General features: G+C 39.8%; 1 protein-coding gene and 1 long non-coding RNA gene across 4 annotated transcripts in view; one reads left to right on the top strand and one right to left on the bottom strand.

The window, feature by feature from the left end:
* The window catches only part of NRG3 (neuregulin 3), a 1,991,595-nt gene that overhangs the window by 358,801 nt on the left and 1,616,162 nt on the right, over nucleotides 1-16,632 (top strand). The window lies entirely within an intron of this gene.
* The window catches only part of LOC115095554, a 33,197-nt gene that overhangs the window by 5,724 nt on the left and 10,841 nt on the right, over nucleotides 1-16,632 (bottom strand). The window contains exon 3 of the long non-coding RNA XR_003857813.1: nucleotides 1,680-1,799. This is a non-coding gene — a long non-coding RNA (uncharacterized LOC115095554). The remainder of the gene's footprint in view (nucleotides 1-1,679; nucleotides 1,800-16,632) is intronic.

Here is a 16,632-nt window from a genome sequence, read left to right as displayed (position 1 = left end):
GGGACCACTGATCTAGAGGACAAAAAAAATTGAGTGACTCAATCTTATCGGGTACACTTTTTGTATATTATACTCTCAATGATGTCAACCACCTCCTGAGCTATTGGGGACTGACTTTTTGATATTAGGATATTCAAGAGACTAGCTGGACTAAATTTCAGGGAGATGAATGAGCTTTAGGGTTCATTTTCTTCATATAAAGCAGTCATTCTTATAGGGTCTCTGAACTGAGGGTTATGAGGAGAAACAGGCTTGGAGCAGGGTAGGGTAGAGGGCATAGTGGGGAAATAATTTGCCTGAAATAAGTTTGTGTTTATAGGACTGCTTAGTTCAACTAATGGTGTTATTTGTTACACTCCTTTTGTATATATAAGCAGATAATATTAGACTAATTATTTCAGCTTTGTCATAAACTAGATTTGCTCTCTAGTTTGAAGGAGATCTAAATCAGTGCCTGCATGTTGTTTTGTAATATCACCCTTAAAAATATCTTTATAGCTTTGTTGTATCCAGCCAAAGGCAGAGATAATATTGAACCAAGCAGCAAGCATTTCATGTGTGAGAATCAATAAAGTATAAAGATAAACCTGTCAGGATGGGGATGTGGGTGACGCAGGGAATGGAATTTTATAAACCAGGTTCTGGGTTCATATCCAAAGACAGCAGCAAAATATAACAAATTACGGTGGTTTACAATCATCAATAGTAACAAATTAATGCAAATGAAAAATTAAAACATACTGTTCTTTGCAAATATTTGTGGGTTTTATTTCCTTCCAAATGAGTTACGGCAGTAACTGCTTCATTTTTTATAATAAGCAGTTCCTAGATATAGTCTGACCTCCACACTTTTCTTGTTACCTTGATAAAGTTTTGCTTTGCAAGATCTATTCTTCAGATTTTGAAAATTTAGTTTGATTTGCATTACCAGATGAGAGAGAGTAATGTTCACAATGATCCTGGCAGGCACTTGTAATTTACATTAGCAATGAGATGAGCAAGGTCTGAACATCCTCTCACCTAGAAATAGCACTAAAAATGGTGCGACTGATTTCCATGTATTAGGCAAAGAGATCACAGATGACATTTTTGTAGTTAGTATCTCCTGACAATGGTTGCTATGGAAACCAGAGGAATGACCTCCTTTAGTGTCTAAATAAATAATCAGAAAATCTGTGGTTTAAAATGAATATTTCTCTCTATATATATATCTATCCATCTATCTAAAGTATCTATGTTGCACATTCAGGTTTCAAATTCATACTGCATTTTACTGATACATCCAAACATATTTGACAAAAAAAAAATACTTAATGGTATAGGAACTAAACACACATATGCCACTGCAGAGAGGATACCCTTACTATTGCAAAATATGAACAGCAGTACCCTATTTAGCCTTTGAAATGGATAAATTATAATATTAAAAAAATCTGACAATTCAATCCACAATATGTTTTAATTACAATTTTTAAATGTCTGCGTATAATGAACCCAAACTAGGCAATTCAGTAAGGGTCATCAATTGTTACAATTATTGGTCCACTATCCAATTTTTTTTTTTTTTTTAGAAACTTTAGATGTGCCATATAAAAAAAATCAAAACAAAATTCTAGTGTATACCACACATATTGAATAAAGAAAAGCTTCAATCCCAAAGGGAAGATATAATAATGTACCTAGCTGACTGAAAATCCCGACAGAAATTCATATTTTAAGATAACTCTTTATCAGGGGAGGTGTTCGGGTCCGGAGTCTTCTCAACACCAATGTTTGTAACTTAAACTTCCACAATATTGCTAAATGAAGAGCACAAAACAAATATATGAAGCAGTAGACATTTATAATATCCAGTCAGTCACAGGCAGATGTATATCACAACTTTATTGGTCCATATCTCATCAATATCTGTCATTGAATATTCAATCTCAGATATGCATGTAAAGTTAAAGAGACACAACAAACTAATGCCTAGATTCATCAAATAGAGTTGTTTTTTCACAGGAGGAGTCCCACTATTGTGGAGGAGGGGAGTGTTGCCACAATAATGGGGACCATCCCCTGAAAACGCATCGTGGCTGTATGGCATGTTCATTTGTGTCGCAGCCAAACACTGCAATATAAAAGAATGCTGTGAGCAGGCCTTTAACTCAATGGTGGACCAAACCTCACAGGACCACCATTATGTTAAAGGGCTGTAGCTCTCCTCCCAAAAAAATCATGGTGAAATAGGGAGGTTGAGTGTGGATCAGTGCTGACCCCTATTTCAACTTGGATCCACCAGTTGAGATGGCCCCAACTCCCCAAAAATGAAAAATAAGTGCAAATGTGCATGTGGCAGCCCCCTGAAGTCAAACGTCCCACCCCCTCGCCCCCAGAAGGCTCAAGCCCTCCACCATCTGGCCCCCAAAGACTCCAGCCTTGCACCCCTACCCTTGCCCCCTCCAAAGCACCCTTTACCTTATACTGAATGCTGTGTCAGGGACAGATGCATCCTCACACCCTTCCCAGTTGGCACCATACCTAACCTTACCCTATCCATGTGACTGGGGTAAGGTCTGGGGATTCAACCCAGGCACATGGTCTGCACCCCCTTTCAACATCCCTAAAACAAAAACATAAAATGTGGCCCCTGCTGCCATACCCAAGTGATTGAGATCCCCCCCCCCCCACCCTCAAGTGACAGATTGCCCCACAATTCAAAAAAAAAAAAAAAAGTCCCAGGCCCCACCTCAATTCCACTTCCCACTCTCCTTGAAAAGGAATATATATATATTGTCCCATCCCCCATACCCCTTCCCACCTGTCTCCCACCCCAACATCTCTTCTGCATCCCCATACCTAAAAACATATTCTGTGTCATCACCAACTGCAGGCTTGCACCCAGGCAGTCTGTGCTATTTCATAAAATGGCACTGACCTTATCTTGCCCCAGCCATATGACTGGGGTAAGTTCCAGGCACTGGACTCAGCCCCTGTGGCTGCTGTCACGTGAAAGATGGAGGCTATCACTGTCATCTGTGGAGTGGGGAAGGGGCCGTCACTATCATTTGGGGTGAAGGTTATGACAGTGGGACAATCTTTGTCACTTGAGAGGGTGGGAGGTGTGGGGTATGGCAGGGGGGGCTGGAGGGTCACATTTTATGTATTAGCTTTGGGGAGGAGGGAAGGGGGGTGGTGGCCGGCACCATGCGTTTCTTTTTAAGTGTACATTTTTGGGTTGTCAGAGCCACCTCAACTGGCAGCCCCTGGATGCGATGAGTCAGCACTGACCACAGCTCTACCTCCCCATTTGCATGTGACTTTTTCAGATCAGTGGCCCTATAATGCGATGGTAGTCTTTGAGGTTGGGGCAGCCATTGCATTAAAGGATCACTCGCCACTTTCTTTTGTCTTGTGGTGTTTGGCCACAAGACAAAAGAACATGCCATACAGCCACAATGCATTTTTGGGGGGTGGGGGCTCTATCATAGTGACACATCCCTGTGATTGTGGGACCCATCCTGCGAAAAAACATTGCAACTTAGTGCATCTATGGGTAAAATAGAAAAAAAAATTCCTCTTTCAAATTGCAAAGAACTTGGCAATTTTTGCACATTAAAGAGTTCTGCAGACATAATTTTCCTGGTCTTTGAAAATATATAGTATCCATGATCCTATCATAATATAACTTTTAATTACAAACAGCTATACAATAGCTGCACTCTCTCTTTCCAAAATAAGTCAAACTTGCAAAATATTCTTTGGTTCACATAAATAACATTAAAGCTGTGATATAGTATTCTACATACAAACACATTTACAGTTGAGGGCCACATATACTCATAAAGTTTCTCTTATGCGTTGATAACTAGACACAATGGGATGCATCATTAGCTGCAGTACCTGCCTAATGTGTGCTATTTTGCCTGGATGCTAGAGCATACCTCTTGTGATATATTATACTGTCAACCACATTTCCTTTAGATACTAGGGGTGTGCATTCGTTTTCGCCGTATTGGCGAACCGCAACATATATTGCACTATTCATAGTATTCGTGGGGAAGCGGAACATATCGCGATTCCCCACAAATACACGAATCTTCGCCGAATTATACGGCCACCTAAATAAAACTTTAAACAAAACCCCACCCTCCTGAACCCCCCCCCCCCCCCCAAGACTTACCAAAACTCCCTGGTGGTCCAGCAACCATCCCCTGCACTCACACCCTCGGAGCTGGTTTCATCATGGCGCCAATAGCCTTTGTTACAGGGGCTACCGGTGCCATTGGTCAGCCCCTATCACATAGCCATCGGCGCCATCTTGTGCGCCTGGTGCATGAACAAAAGTACGTGCGCGCGCTCTTTTTTAAAATGTACCTCTAAGTCAACTTAATTAATAGCAGGTAATGGACTTCTCCTCCAAGAACTTATCCAATCTTTTTTTAAACACAGCTATACTAACTGCACTAACCACATCCTCTGGCAACAAATTCCAGAGTTTAATTGTGCGTTGAGTAAAAAAGAACTTTCTCCGATTAGTTTTAAATGTGCCACATGCTAATTTCATGAAGTGCCCCCTAGTCTTTCTATTATCTGAAAGACTAAATAACCGATTCACATCTACCCGTTCTAGACCTCTCATGATTTTAAACACCTCTATCATATCCCACCTCAGCCGTCTCTTCTCCAAGCTGAAAAGTCCTAACCTCTTTAGTCTTTCTTCATAGGGGAGCTGTTCCATTTCCCTTATTTTGGTCGCCTTTCTCTGTACCATCTCCATCACAATTATATCTTTTTTGAGATGCGTCGACCAGAATTGTACACAGTATTCAAGGTGAGGTCTCACCATGGAGCGATACAGAGGCATTATGATATTTTCCGTTTTATTCACCATTCCCTTCCTAATAATTCTCAACATTCTGTTTGCCTTTTTTGACTGCCACAGCACACTGAACCGATGATTTCAATGTGTTATCCACTATGGCGCCTAGATCTTTCTTGGGTGGTAGCACATAATATGGAACCTAACATTGTGTAACTATAACATGGGTTATTTTTCCCTATATGCATCACCTTGCACTTATCCACATTAAATTTCATCTGCCATTTGGATGCCCAATTTTCCAGTCTCACAAGGTCTTCCTGCAATTTATCACAATCTGCTTGTGATTTAACTACTCTGAACAATTCTGTATCTACAAATTTGATTACCTCACTTGTTGTATTTCTTTCTAGATCATTTATAAATATATTGAAAAGTAAGGGTCCCAATACAGATCCCTCAGGCACTCCACTGCCCATTCCTTTCCACAGAGAAAATTGTCCATTTAATCCTACTCTGTTTCCTGTCTTTTAACCAGTTTGTAATCCACGAAAGGATTCATTGTGGCAGATCTTTAATCTCGAGCTGGAACATACCAATTTAACTGCTATCTAAGTACCTACCTGTTACAAAGTCAAACAAACAAGGAATTTCCCTTTCATGGGTGCCTTAAGAAAAGCATTGCCTGTTCCACCATTATTTTTCCTTAGTATTCATTGGAGTATTCAGGGTAGGAAATTTAGTTTCCACTACAGTAAGCAAAACCAAAATGTTTAGCTCATACAGCAGAGTTTATACTTTTGTCATAAGAGTGAGCATATACATTTGTAGGTCCAAGACAGATCAGTAAGCAAAACTGAATGATATGATTTTGCAACTGCTTAATGAAATACCCTCTTGCCTAGTGTCTAACCTCCATAAATTTCCACAGGTCAGGCAAAGGGCAGGCTCAGCATTATTGCTGCAGGCAAATGGTTTACCACTATCTGTATAAGATAGGAATGCATTGGTTTAGTTGAAAGCTTATATAGGCTGTTTTCCTTCTATATAGGTGTTGCAGCTATCACAGCAACAATAGGTCAACCTCTAAGCAAAATCATGATTGTTGGTAAATGGTGCTCTTACAGTGATCAATTATACACACATGCTGCATGTCAGTACAGAAAGTGTCTGTTTGATTCAGGTGTCTCAAAATGATCATGTAACATAAATCTATGGGCATTCTTTTGTTTTTCTGGGTTCATAAGAGGGCATTAGTGAAGAACCCAAGAAAATCTCAGCCTGCTCAGCAGTGGAATTTCTCTGTAGTGGATGGACCAACATGGAAATGTGATGGAATCAGACAATGCAGTAACTAGGGATGTGCAGAAGGAAAAAATTTGTTTCATTTTTTGTTTCGCCGGGACCCAAATTTGTTTCATAGGGGGAAAAAACAATGAGTTTATTAGTTTCATTTGTTTTTTTGTTTTCCCATTAAAGTCATTGGGGGAAGTATCTGCAGCCTATTTTGGGCTGCAGAATTGGGGTTCTTATCAATTCTGATGAAACTTCTGGGGAGCAATCATCAGAACGAGCAAATAGCTCCAAGGTACTTAGACTGTGGCACCAAAGTGGCATGAATAGCCTAAGGCACTGTAAAGGGGCAAAGGAGTGGCAAGAGTGCTTTAACAGAGGAGCAAAGCAGCAGTGAGAGTGTCAAAAACACACCACAGCTTCAAAAGAGAGCACCAATAACAGTTGCATGAACCCTCAAAGGCAGCATGACAGGCAAAGTGGCAAGACAAGTGGCATCAACATCCTACAGCACAATGAAGAGGGAACATAGCAAGCAGAAAGAGTGTCAGAAAAAACCACAAGGTACTGATAAAGGGACAAAGCAGCAGAAAGACTAGCACCAACACACTGAGGAACCATGATAGTGGCAAGAACACCACAAGGAGTAGAGTGAGTCATTTGGTGTATGGCAGCAAGGCAGAGTGGCAGAAAGTTGATAGGGGCAAGACAGGCTGGAAGAGCGGAGGTAGTCTGGTCCCTGTAGTTTTGATAGGGGCAAGACAGGCTGGCAGAGCTAAGGTAGTCCGGTCACTGTGGTTTTGATAGGGGAAAGACAAGGAGGCAAGACAAGACAAGGCCCAGCACACGGATGGTGTTAGGCCGGTAGTAGTGGCCCCCGGCGCACCGGGACCAGGTCTTCTCAGAGTTGGGTTGTTTGCGAATGCAGCCAAAAGTAAGTGGTAAACTCCATTAAGGCTAAATGCTGGCATGAGACCGAAAGTCAACAAGTAGTGCAGTAAAAAAAAGCCTGACTGGCACAGCAGCAAAAATGAACAAATACCTTTTCAATGGAAAATTCTATCAAAGCAGCAAGCAATAGCAATTGAATACAGATTTGAGACACTCTGAGAGAGCTGAAAAGCAACGACCTTCTCAGACAAAAGCCAAGAAGAAAGTGCGTGGCGCAGTGCATGCTTAAGGTAGAAATACAGCAGGAACAGCATCACAGAGCACTGAAAGCAGCGATTGGCTGAATTAGAAAAAATGCTTCGCTCTGATATGTTAGCATTCTGGTCTCCTTGCCAATCCTCTGACCCACTCTGACAGGGCTGTGAGGTCACTTATAACACACAGGAAAGGGCTGGTTGTTGCTATGGATACTCCCACATGGCTGTCTCCTATTTCAAATGGCCGCTAAGAAAGCACTGCGAACCAAAAGAATGAAACTAATATATGTTTCATTTGTGGGTGATCGCCATGCATTTTGCGAACCCACAAATCAAACAAGCATGGACTTATTCATTGAGGATTGCACATTCATTGAAAACGAATGCACATCCCTAGCAGTAACTGCTACAAAAGAAAACATTGCAAGCTCTTCCTCAAATGGTTACCTTCCTTGTGAGGAGCAATGACTTTGTGGCTGCATGTGAAGCTCATACAAACTATATAGAAGGATATTTTGGAATTGACTGGTTCTTTCCCTCAGGATTCATTGTCTAGATCTGTATCAATCCCAGGAGTGTATGACACAGGGCAGTATCTCATTGACCAGTGGACAGGACCAGAAAAAAATATAGATGTATGTATCTGTTATTCATGGTCAAGTCATGCCCCATATGTTTCCCAATGAGGATTGCCCCAGAATATACCAGCCAAACGCACACTTCAGATGCGGTCCTTGATATTTTTATGAAGAGTTTTCATGAGGCAGTTGAAAGTTTGCTGTTCAAACATGACTATAATGTGGACATACAATAAAACATACATAATAAAATGTAAGCTGCCATGTGCTCTGGATTGGCAGCCTATAATTTTCTATAAATAGACAAGTGAGGTATCATTATCGGAGCTTGTGACAGAGGTGGAAACACTGGAGGCACACAGCAGGTCAAAGGGGTAATTTTGGGGTTGTGGTAGGGACTCCAAGGAACCTGCTTCCCTCATTGGAAGACCTTCATAAGTAATTATGGAATACAGTTGATTATTTTTCAGCTGTCAAGTCCAGGAAGCACCCTATCCCAAAAGAACTATGGCTGGGATGGGTGCCATCTCACTGAATAACTAGAGTAACCAGCTTCTGAAGCAGACCATGATGTTGAAGCCAATGGTGTGAACATGAAGCAGAGGTGCAGCTCTAACAGCTATACCTTTTTGGAACATAACAGAGGACTACTTTCAAACTAAATCAAATACATAAATAAAAAAATGAATAAACTGTGTTCAGAAATGAAAAGTCTATGAGGACTTTTTACCCAAGAGAGAGAACTCACACAGACATGCACCTACTATCTGTGTACTTTATCCAGTGTAATCTATGCACATAAACATATGTGCATAACTGTGCGCATACACGCATAAGTATTTATTCTTCCCAGTCTCCTCTCCCAGGAATACCTCCTTTCTGTACATAAAGTACACAGGTACTGCTACTAACATGTTCTTTTATATGCAGAGAGAGTAAAACACTATTTTATCTGTGGAAATGCTTTTAAAAACTGCCATCCATAGATTATTGCCTAATCCTTTCTTATATGTAACGTAGGGATGTGCATATGTTTGAAATGAAAATACAAAACATGATGTGTAGGAACATGCCAGAGAAACCCCCTGAAGAACAGTGTTAAGGACCAGTTTCAGCTATCTCTGGTCCCGGTCCACCTTAAGACAGAGCCTTATGGGTGCCAGTTAGCTCCCAGAGCAGGATATAACATAGCTTTAGAAAGATGCAGGGAGTAGCCTGGGAATTACAAGAGAAGCCAGGTCTCCTGTCTACAGAACTGTGAGAAAAGAAGGGAAGCAGCCTTGAGAATAGTAATGTTTTGTGACCATAAACGCTTTGGAGTCAATTTTAAGACTCGTGTATGCATGTCCATGTGCACATGGTTCCCAGCGCATGTAAGACGACATGCCAATTTTATAGCATGTGCGCGTCGGCTCGCTCATGTTATAAAATCCGTTTCCCACTCACATATGCGTGCCGGATTTTAATATCTGCATGCGCATATGCAGGCAGGTGGGCTCTTCTGCGAACAACGGGGGGACATTTGAAATTGTGTGCAGCAATGTAATATGCCTTTTTACCAGTTCCCTCCCTAGCCTAGGTTGAGGGACAGTCTGGGGGCTGAATGCTGACTGAAAATTTGGCTATGTTTTGTTTTCACCAGTTTTTCCTAAACTTCAGGTATAGTGGAATGCACTCTTTTGTGCTGTATTGATATTTGTACTTATAATCATTAAAAAAAAATTCATTACCTTTGTTATATACAGTAAGTAGGGTCCATATAATGAAACTACCAGCAGAATTATCCATCAGTCCCTATTTTATTTGGGGTCTGCTTCATGATTCTTATGAGACTTGTTAATGACATTGGTAAATGGCATTTGATATGTGAACTGGTCAATGCCTGCAGGGCAGTGAAATGAAAGATCTTACAAAAGTAATACATTGTTAAACATGACATTTTAGAGGTGAACATAACAGATATTATTCTGTATGTATAGCTTATATAACTGTAATATCAAAGCTGTTGAATCATTTTCAATGTATTGCTGGATGTCTTATTCAAATTACTATATGATTTTTTTCAAGGAATGATAACACAAAAATGAGCTAGACCCCATATATTCTGACATACATTAGAATTGTTTCTTTTTTTACTATTGTAAAGATATAGATTAGAAATGTGCAGTAATTTATAACAAATGGAAAATATGCAATGACTTGGGCCATTCTTGGTTTGTTCTGATTGGAATGAACTGAAAATAGCCACTCACACAAATTTGAATATTTTTGTATTCTTTTGGGTTGTTTTTTTTTTGTTTTTTTTTAATACAAATGGGCATCTGGTAAAAAGAGGCCTCAGTGCCGGGTCAGGCACCAAAGCCTAGGCCTGGATTGGACCTGGTACTGAGGCTTTATTCTGACTCCAAGGACTAGGCCTGCCACTGGGGACTGGTGTTGAGGCTGGATCCTGTTGCTGAGGCCATGCCCTGAAGCCTAGTCTCATCACCAAGGCCCAATCTTGAGGTCTGGTCCTGGTGCTGAGGCTTAGGTCAAGTCCAGGAGCTGGGGCTTGGTCCTGAGGCAAGATCCTGTCAGAATTGCCTCTGCCCAACACTGGGGCCTGGCCCTGAGGCCTGGTTCTATCACTGATGCCTAGGCATAATGCTAGGGCTTAGTCCTGAGGCCTGGCATGGAGGTCTGGTCCAAGTGCTTAGGCCTAATCTTGGTACTAAGGTCTAGGACCAGTGCCAGGGCCTGGTCCCATTGTAGAGGCCTAGATCCAATGCTGGATCATGGCCCTGAGCCCTGGTCCCATTGCTGAGGTCTAGGCTCAGTGCCATAGCCCAGCTCTAAAGCCTGATCCCTAGGTATGGTGCTGGGGCCTGACCCAGAGTCCCTATCCCATTATAAAAAAGAGACCTGGTCTCTTCACCTAGGCCTGCCTTCTGACATATTTCTGTCCCAGTTTTTCAAAAATTAGAACATAATATAAGAACTGCCCTGCTGGGTCAGCCAAGGTCCATCGAACCTAGTATCCTGTTTTAAATAGTAGCCAATATAGGTATCAAGTATATGGCAGGTCCTATAAAATAGATCCAATTCATGTTACTCACTCTCAGGGATATCAGTAGCATTCTTTAATCTACCTAGCTAATAATGTGTTATGGACTTTTCCTCCAGGAACTTGTCCAAACCACTTTTAAATTATACTATGCTAGTCACCTTGATCACATCCTCTGACAATAGATTCAACAGCTTGATAGCGTACTGACTGAAAAGTTGTTTTCTACAATTTGTTTTGAATTTGCTAGCTGTTAGTTTCATTTATTTATTTATTTAACAGTTTTATATACCGACCTTCATAGTAAATAACCATATCGGATCGGTTTACAATTAACAAGAATAAAAAACTGGGGTAACTATTCAAGTAAACGAAAGATAAACAGTAAGTAGGAATGAGTCAATGTCATGGAGTTTCCCCCTTGTTTTAGTGTTATTTGAAAGTGTAATTAACTGTCCTTTATTTCTATTCTACCCCACTCATGATTTTATAAATTTCTATCATGGCCGCTTTCAGCCATGTTTTCCAAGTTGAAGAGCCCTAGCCTGCATAATCTCGTATCTATAGGAGAGATATTCCAATTCCTATATGTCCTATGTCCTCTGCACCCCTTCTAATTCTATGTCTTTCTTGAGATAAGGTGACCAGAACTGCACAGAATACTCAAAAGTGCAGTTGCACCATGGCTCAATACAGAGGCAATATGATATTTTCCATGTTATTCTCCATTCCTTTTTGGATATTTTCTAGCATTCTATTTGCTTTTTTTTTTTTAATATTTTTTTTTTTTATTATTGCTGCCATGCTCTGAGCCAAAACTTTCAACATATTATCCACAAAGATTCCAAGGTCTTTTTCCTGTAAAGTGACTCCAAATATAAAACCCAGGAATGTGTGCCTGTAGATAAGATTATGTTTCACTTTACATTTTTCTACATTAAATTTACTCTGCCATTCACTTGCTTAGTTTTCTAGTCTCATAATGTCCTTCAATTGTTCCGTGCAAACCCGCTGTTATTTTAACAAATTTGAATAATTTTGTGTTATCTATAAATGTGATTACCTCACTCATTGTTTTCTTTTCTAGATCATTTATGGATTATCTTGAACACAGCTTCCAGGACTGATCCCTGTGGTACTCCACATTTTCCGTTTGGAAAACCAACTAGTCCTAGCCTTTTAAACATTTACCAATGCAAAATAGAACATTGCTTCCTATCCCATGACTGTAGTTTCCTCAGGAGTCTCTTATCAGTGATTTTGTAAAATGCCTTCTGAAAGCCCAAATATAGGGCTGGATTTTCTATCTTTGCAGGGCTTTCCGAATCCCATGGTAATGGGGAGCAGGGGGACAGGGCGGGCCTGCGAAAGCTGGAAGCGCTTGCACCACCGCGGTGTTATCGCTGCCAGCTTTCGCACCCAATAGCGCCACTGTGAAAGGTGGTGCTATTGGGCGCACTACTGGTGGTGATAAGGGGGTCTTACGTTTTTGCCGCCAGTGAAGTTTCTGCGGCATCTGCCCGGACTCTGCCTCTATCTAGCTATCTCATGCAGAAAGGGACTTTTTGTGAGCAATAGAGATAGAAAATGACCCCCATACTATATTAACCAGCTCACCTTTTATCTACATTTTTATTTATACTTTCAAAAAAATCAAAAAGATTGGTAAGACAATACTTCAAATGCTAAAACAATGTTGCCTCTTCCATATGAAGCCATGTCTATCTATATGGCCAGTGATTTTATTTGTAAGAATGGCTTCTACCATTTTGCTAGGCAGAAACATCCAACTCGATGGTCTATAGTTTCCAGGATCACCACTTATACCATTTTTAAATTTGCCATCACATTGGTCTCCTTCCAGTCTTCAGCAATTGTGGCTACAGATGACTAGTAATAGGTTAGCAATTTCATGTTTTCTTTTAGAACTTTGGGGTGGATGCAATCCAGCTCACTGATCTTACTGTTTGGTTTGTCAATTCTTTCTATTGCATTCTCCATTGTCACAGATATTTGTTTTAGTTTCTCAGCATCTCCACCATTAATGTTTTAGGTGAGGGTATGCTCTCAGCATCCTTCACTGTTCAGGATCTTCAAAAATGATGTCATCTAATTGGAAGATTGTGCCAGAGTGACATCACTGGCACTTTCCTAGCAGTGCCATTTTGATATATAGGTATTGAAATATAGGGTAGATGTGAGGGATTATTGCTCGCACAGTCATATTGATTTTTTTACTCTGCAGTCAGCCCATATGCATTTTTAAATAAAGTTTTCAGTTGTTTTTTAAAAAAATTCAAGTCCTTTTGTAGTCTTAATTCTTCAGGTAATGAATTCCATAATTTGGGTCCTGCAACTGAGATTGCCCGTTCTCTGACCTCTGCTAAGTGTGTGGTTTTGATTGATGGAATTGATAACAAGAATTTGCAGAACGCAAATTCCTTTGTGGGGTATAAAGGTGCAATAATGCATTTAAACATTCAGTTTGGGGCAGATTTTAAAAAACTATGCCCACGCATACTTTTGTTCACGTGACCGGGGCAAACAAAAGTACGCCGGATTTTAATAGATGCGCACGTAGGCAGTGTATCTTTTAAAATCTGGTGTCGGCATGCACAAGGCTGTGCAAAAATCAGCAGCCTGCACGCGCCGAGCCACGCAGCCTGCCTCCGTTCCCTTTCAACCCCCCCCCAAGCCCTATCTAACCCCCCTACCTTTGTTCGAAAAGTTACACCTGCCCGAGGAAGGTGTAACTTGTGCACGCCGGGCCGGCTGCCAGCGTGCCATGTTCCGGTCCGGGGGCTGGTCCTGAGGTCGTGGCCACGCCCCCCCCCAGGAAATCCATGGGACTTACGCACGTCCCGGGGCTTTGCGCGCGCCATCAGCCTATGCAACATAGGCTCAGCATGCGCAGGGGGAGTTTGGGGCAGGTTTTTGGGGGGTACGTGCGTATCTTACGCGCATACCCCTTTGAAAATCTGCCCCTTTGTTTATGGATTTGAATAAAATACATAGCGACTTGTATTCAATTTGTTGCTTAATCAGTAACCAGTGCTGTTCCATAAGAGTAGGGGGTTATATGATCAAGTTTCTTTCCACCACATAACACTCTAGCTGCTGTACTCTGAAGTAATTGTAAAGGTCTAATATACTAACCTATACTAGCTCACAAAATGAATATAAAGACTAATATCTCTAAATCCCCACAATTCTTAACACTTGCAAACAATACTAACCTTAAAAATAAAACACAATAGACACAGTAAGAGCTTAATCAATTCAGGAGGTAACCTCCCTTCCTACTGCTTCCTCCCTCTCCCCTACTTACTTTTCTTTCTACATCATCTTTTTCTCTGGTATCTCTGTGCTTTCTTTTAGCAGCACTATCTACATATGGCTTTGATGGTCAGGCTTTCATACTTGTTAAAAGGAGTTGTGTATCCCAATTTGCTATTGTTGCTTGGTCAAATTACAGCATGCTTAAAAAATGTTTCAATTGCAGAATTTTTTCTCCAGGGAAATACTCTGTACATTAAATCATATGTAAAAATATAACACAGTGACTATGCCTCTCATTGATTTACTGCAATATCAAGTTGTTTGTTTCAGGCAATAATTTTGGTAAGGCACTCATGTAATCTATCAAAATTCACACTTCGGTTGTTCTACCTCTTTGTATTTGAATCTGAAACGGAAAGCATTTCATGCCTGATGCCATGTTATACCTTGCTGTACATTTTTTGTCAAAGAACCAAATTAATCTTCTAAATATATCTGCATTATATTATGTATATCCTTTCTTAATTTGACCCTCTAGTGCTTTGGATAGATTTATCCAAATAGGAATAATAACTGTACGCTAACCAGTAATTGTCAAACTGCATCCTCTCTATTGTCTTCCCACCACATACACACATATTTTTGGAGACTAGGTTTTCTATATGCATGCTGCTTTGAAGAACTTCTAAGATCTGTTAAGAGAAAAAAAAAAATCAAGCTATGATTAGCTAATGCTACAGATACAGAAGAATACTGCAATAATGTGCCAGCTGCACTACAAAATACTTTTCTATATTTTGTCAGTTAATTCACATACAGTATAATGTATTTTCTAAATCAATGAAAAATTATTAAAATATCCTCTTTAACAAGTGTAAAGCAACATTAAAATAAAGTGTTTCACTTTTTTTGAATACAGTAATAGCAATGAGAATCAATGATTTTTAAGTGACATATTTTCTATCCAGAAATCACAAGCAGTTAATATTGCAAGGGACCTTGCAAACTGCAAAATTACACTAATTTTTTACAAACTTTCTGCTAATTGGAGTATTCTTTTTTTAAAGATCACCCTTTTATGGGACCAATACCTTAGTCTGATGGTAACAAACTGATCACACCAGCCTACTATGAAAGTAATTAACAACCTGTCAGACCAAGCTTGCATAATCCTGGAAATAGAAACTGAGGTTATAGGTCAGTTGTCTTTAATTCTTAGCAAATGAGCTTGGTGTCATTCTGTAACCTCCATTTATCTACTGTGGAACACCATGTGCCATTACATCAAGGAAAAGAGCAGTACACCTAAAATACTGTAGAAGATTTTATAACTGATTTTTCACAGGGAAATATACCATTTTCAGTCCTCTTTTTCATTTTAAAATAATGAAGTTTCAAAATATATTTAAATGAGGTCAAGTTCTGATTAATGTGGCCAAACAATTTTGACATCTTGCTGATACTTCTCGCTTATATAATACCATGAAAATTCTATGTCTACCACCTTCATTCAATTCCAGATATTGTTGACATCAAAAGAGTAACTTTAAATATTCAAAGGAATAATGAGCTTCATGCAATATGCTGATAATGTAGTCTTTACTGATAAGTCAGGATAGGCCTCATGCCCCCCCGGGATGTTAAGATACAGAGCTACTTAGCAGCATAGTTCACACTCAGAGCACAACCAATTTTATGAGCCTAAATTTTGACATCTAACTTTCTAGCTCCCATGCTAGCATAAATTGACTCCATTTTTTTTTTAGAGAGGACATGGTGTTACATTTTTGTGCACTACTAACTTACCAGTTTTATGAAACAAATTTTACATGATAATTTTAATGGCTCTATTCCATTTTCACTGTTGCATTCACATTAAAATATAAAAGTATGTAAAATGCACTTTTAAAAAATGGGTCATTCTCATATCACACAAAAAACTCCACACTAATTTCTACTTCAGAACATTTTATTTTTCTTAATTTTAAATTCATTCTAAATATTGCTACCATTCTGGGCTCAAATATAAAAGTTATTCAAGTGTAACTCATATTTTAACCTTATTCAATACTTTCATCTGAAAGCTGGATGTAAGGAAGTTGTGCAATAAACCCAGTCAGTAATAGTGCTATAAAGAACAGTTTCTAAAAGTCTATGGAAAATTTGAATTAATTCTACTGTAGAGTATTGATTTTTATTAGCTGATATAAAATCTCTAACTTGTATCTCATATGTTCTTATCGGCAATTATTAACTTTAAATCATTTTTTATCTTGAGTGTTTTCTTGGCTTTTATACCTTCTTCCTCTATAGAAGAGACATTGCCGCTGGATTTAACTTTCTGATTCTGCAGCAATTCTAGCCTGACATACAGGGGGAGAATGTGAGAATCAACCAGGGTCTTCCTCATGGCAGTATTCAACTCTTCTCTGCAGCCATTGGCTGACATGAGTTTGGCTTAAATATGCCAGACTTTATTTTTCTTTC

Source organism: Rhinatrema bivittatum, chromosome 7, assembly GCF_901001135.1.
Source record: "Rhinatrema bivittatum chromosome 7, aRhiBiv1.1, whole genome shotgun sequence".
Lineage (NCBI taxonomy): Eukaryota > Metazoa > Chordata > Amphibia > Gymnophiona > Rhinatrematidae > Rhinatrema > Rhinatrema bivittatum.
Note: the sequence above shows the minus strand (reverse complement) of the source record. Positions and strands in the feature narration are given on the sequence as shown.